The 5,066-nt window shown below is 31.1% G+C and overlaps 1 pseudogene; it reads right to left on the reverse strand.

The window, feature by feature from the left end:
- Window positions 1-246: 246 nt before the first annotated feature.
- LOC149388725 (developmental protein SEPALLATA 1 pseudogene) lies at window positions 247-4,617 on the reverse strand (annotated as a pseudogene).
- Between the last annotated feature and the right edge of the window lie 449 nt (window positions 4,618-5,066).

Genomic DNA, 5,066 nt, shown 5'->3' on the forward strand with positions numbered 1-5,066 from the left:
TTCAAGATTGTTAGCAATATTATAAATAATATTGATAGAAAATACAAGACACATGCAAGGAAAATTTAAATAGAAAATAAACCGGAAATGGAAACAGGAAAAAACAAGGAAAGGTCGAGGCCCGTTTGACGGTTTCCTTGAAGCTTTTATCGCCCTCCCACGGGTGCTGGATTTCGTGAGCGAAAGCCTCCCAGGATACAACGACTTCAAGACGAGCAATGCACCACAAGACTCGGCTTCGGCGAACTAGAACCAGAGGTCAGAAGCTATCACCAGACTACAAAACAAAAACAATTTCAAAGAGAGGGAGAGAGGAGTGTTCTCCGTGTGTTCAGAATGAGAGACCCGAAGGCCTTTTATAGCCGAGCAAGCAGAGTAGGTTCCGAATTTGAACCATCTAAAACGTTCAGCCATAAACTCCAATTAATACATTAATTACTGCTCACTAACTCTGCAGGTTTTGAACGTGAGCAGCCTTGGAAGCTCGCTAAAAAACGTCTCCATTAAGTCTCCTTTATTCTCCAGAATAAAGGCACGTAATGCATTAATCCCATGCATAATAAATTATGGAATTAAAAGAGATCGTAAGTGAACTTTGCAATAAAAAGTTAAGGATAAGCCCAAAGAGCCCAAGGCCCAAGCCCGAGACATTCCCGAAATCCGAAACCCGGGCCGGCTCGGCTCGGCGGCGCGCGTGAGGGGTTAAGAGATAACCCACACACACTCTCCTCTCTTGCACTTGCTTGACCACTAAAGAGAGAGGATGGTATATAAACACCACAACAACACACTTACCCAACCCATGTGGGACTCTTGCAATTCACTTCATTTACACATGACTAATGTGTTTTTTAAGCATACTCTGAGCATCAATTTCTCATTCATTATAGTAATGATTTTTGCAAATAAATAATCAATCTTATACCCGACGCAACGAGGAATAAGAATACGCAAGAATCAACAAATTCCGATGAGTGGACCCCACTCATATTAGTCACAAATCATCCATTTGCTTGTAAATAAAGCTCATTATTTACAATTCTTCCAACACGTTAGCTGGGTATTGAGCTAAAACATCTGTGTTTTTGCAACAACACATATACCCACTCGTCGATTTTTTTTTTCCCTTTTTTTTTCTTTTTTTTTCCTCAACATTCAATTCAAAGAACCTAGGAACGCGACGAAGACACACGCAAAAGCAAAATTATGAATTTATGGAGACAACTTTATAGTTTTAGAATGAAGTAATAATTTTCAGAAACTTCCGTTTTGTGTATGGTAATATTAGGATAGGGAAACCATGGTCTTTATTAACTGATTCTTCTGCTAGTTATATATGGTCTTTACTTTTTTCTTCCTTATTATATTTGCAATATTGGCATATATGCATAACAATTACTTTTTTCTTAATTCCGTTTTTTAAAAAAAAGGAAATGCATGCAAGCAATTACTTTCAGAAAATTCCGTGTTGTTTATGGTTATTTTAAAAGAAAGGAAACTTTGGTCTTTAAATGATTCTTTCTTAAATGCTAGTTATATATGGTGTTTGCTTTTTTTTTTCTTTCTTTCTTATTATATTTGCAATATTGTCATAAATGTATAACAGCATAATAAATTAATAAAATCTCGTCATCCATTGAGTTGTCTGTAAACTCTTTCTCAAACTTCGCCCTCATTCCAATTGATTCAGTTATAGTTATTACATGAAAGTTTTCTTAAGATAAATTCTTCCAATTGATTCACACCGGCATCTGCCCAATTTATGATATTATAAACGAGCATATATATATATATATATATATATATGTATATATATCAGGCAACTGTTAATAAGATATTATCAGGCAAAATGTATACAGTCCCACTGTATCTCAATGCTATAACTAACCAACATATGACATAAAATTATAACAAAATGCACAATCATAATCATCATCTTAACAGCGACATGACTACTCTTTGGAGGACTTGTTGATGAGAGACTTGTCTAGTTCTTTGTCCCCACGGATCGCGAGTTGGAGATGCATGTGTTAGCAATATTACAATTAATATTGATAGAAATAAAAGACAAAAGTAAGGAAAATAAAATTTAGAACATAAACTGGAAATGAAAATAAAAAATAAAAAAGAGGTCGGCAAGGAAAATGAAGATTTTATAAAGTCTGGATTTTGTTTATTTATTTTAAAGAAAATAAGATAGTGGATTAGGAATAGGCCAATAGAGTAATACACACTATTTAACATGACACTATTGACCTATTCCTAATACATTCTAAAGATTTTATAAAGTCTGGATTTTGTTTATTTATTTTAAAGAAAATAAGATAGGGGATTAGGAATAGGTCAATAGGGTCATGTTAAATAGTGTATATATATATATATATATATATATACACTAGTCTGAAACACGTGATTCGCACGTGGTGTTTGTAGTTGTAATCAGTAAATAATTAAAATTTGTATGATTTAATTTACCAAATTTTTCTTCAATGCATGAGGTTATAAATGAATATTAAGATATCAAATATTTCAACCATACATAATAATTAGGGAGTTTAATTTTTTAGAGACTCTTATAATAATTGCAAACATTTTAAAGAAATATATAGTCAATGACATACTTTTAAAAAAAAAAAAAAATTGACATAAGTAAATAAAAAGCCAAAAGTTTGGTATCTTGATAGATAAATAGAAGTAATGAAAAATTAACAAACCAAAAAGTTTAAAAGTAGCTTAGGAAAACATGTTTTACTTAAAGTAACGGAAACGCGCTATGCGCATATGATTTTTGACATCATAAATAATAATTTTACGTAAAATTTATCTCTTGAAATATATAAATTTGGCACGAACCCTTAAAAAATATAAAAAAGATATATATATATATATATATATATATATATATATATATATAGTTGATGAGGTAAAAAATTAATTATCAATGAAATATTGAGAGACATAAAGAAAGAAATCAAAGATAATCAAAACATAAATGCATAGTTCTCATTGTCGATCTAAAATATACTTTAAAATAAATATATGCAAATTACTTCAAAGTAATGTCTCCAGTTCTTATGATATTTAAAGTCTGTAACTTGCTTCAAAAACCATGTTTTAATTGTATTAATTTCTGTATAGCTGTTTTAGCGCAAGGCTCAGTCAGTATAATAATGATATAAAAAAATCAATATTCTCTATATGTTAAAATTAAACTGTGTTTGAGCTAAAGCATAAAGCGAGAACGTGACTGACGAACAACGGAAAGATTTCATCAGAAGTGACAAGACGGGATTCAGAAGAGTGTGAGATCTAATGAAAACTTGCTGTAATTAATGGTAATATTAAGCTATGGACCGTAAGTCTAAAATTAGACACTACAGTGAATAACAATATCTTAAAGTGTAAATAATAAGTACAGGTCAAATGTCAATCATGATGCAAGGCCTTCAGTTTTTGTTCACAGGTTCATTGATCTTTTTAGGTATCCGAGAGAGTCTTCTCTGCGTATTACAATTGCATGTGCAAAGATAAATACTAATTTAAATTTTTTTAAACCAAGAAGTTATAATGGAGTAAAGTTTATCTTTCCAGTCAAAATAGATACTACGGATTACAGCTTTGTGTACATATACAAGTGCCTGTTTTATGTGACTATGTAAAATATATAGATATATATATATATATATATATATGTATCATAAACTATATATCTTAAATAAAATAATTAATTATTAACATTTTTATCCAACAATATAGTTAAAATAAAATTAAAAAGGGCCTGGTTATTCTACTCAAAATCAAGCTGGAGAAATATTATCTATCAAAATCCAGAATCTCGAGGTTAAGGGAAAATTTCAAGATGGGTGTATATTTATATAGACAAAAAAGAAACACTCACTTTTCCACAGATCTATTGCTAAAGTGATGATCCCAAAACGAAACATAAGGTCACCAAAAACACAGGAAAAAAGCTAGTTTGTTTATTATAAGATCTAATCAAAACATATATACACAAACATGAACTATTAATTATTATTAAAAAAAAAGCCTTAAATTAAAAGCGATATAAATTTCATATATTCCACACATACATACACAAAACAAAAAAAAACAAAAAAAAGGGTTAAAGGAGTGTTTTAAAATGTTAGATAAATTCAGATCAAAAAAATTACGGCAATAAAAATACATACAAAAAATTCCATTAAATTTCAAATATTCCACAAATAAAAAGCTAGTTCAAGGAGTGTGTTGAAATGTAAAACAAGGTGAGATCAAGCAACAGATTAGAGCAATATATATAAATCTAACTAGATCTCGGAGGTACAATGTCTATATATGCTAAAAAGAATAGTTTTCCGACGCACATATAGATATGTATATATATATATATATGCGTGTGTGTGTGTGTAGAGGATGTATATAGTATATTTACCTATTGCTGCTACAAAACTCGTAGAGCTTTCCACGGTTAGAGAAGACGATGAGAGCAACCTCGGCTTCGCAGAGAACAGAAAGCTCATAGGCTTTCTTGAGAAGACCATTCCTTCTCTTCGCAAACGTCACTTGTCTGTTTATCTTGTTCTCTATTCTCTTCAGCTCTACTCTTCCTCTTCCCATTTTCTTTCTTTTTTTTTTTTTTGAAAACATTCCCATTTTCTTTCTCTAAATCTATTTAATTCTAACTTCTCTTTTCGTCTATGTTTTCTCACCAAATCTCCGATCCACAACTTTTCTCTTTCCTTCTTATTCTATATATCACATAATAATAAAACATTAATTTCTCGATCAAACCAAAGGAATTAGTACTAAAACTATCATTTGTTGCTCTCTCCTTTGAGTTTTGGGTTACCTCGTGAGTCTTCTTTTCTGCTTCAGAACCAAACTTGTATCCAAATCCGTGAATAGCAACACAAAGTTGGATTCGAAGTTGAAACCCTAGCTCAGAGAGAGAGAGAGAGAGAGAGAGAGAGAGATAATTGGTTTCATGTAAACCCTCTTTCCTTATAGTAACCTTCTTGTCACTCTTTTAACGTCAAAGAAAAAAGTACTAAGACCACGCGTGTTAA

This window comes from Urtica dioica, chromosome 8 (assembly GCF_054948205.1).
Source record: "Urtica dioica subsp. dioica isolate 48M chromosome 8, U.dioica_male_clone48M_v1_H2, whole genome shotgun sequence".
Lineage (NCBI taxonomy): Eukaryota > Viridiplantae > Streptophyta > Magnoliopsida > Rosales > Urticaceae > Urtica > Urtica dioica.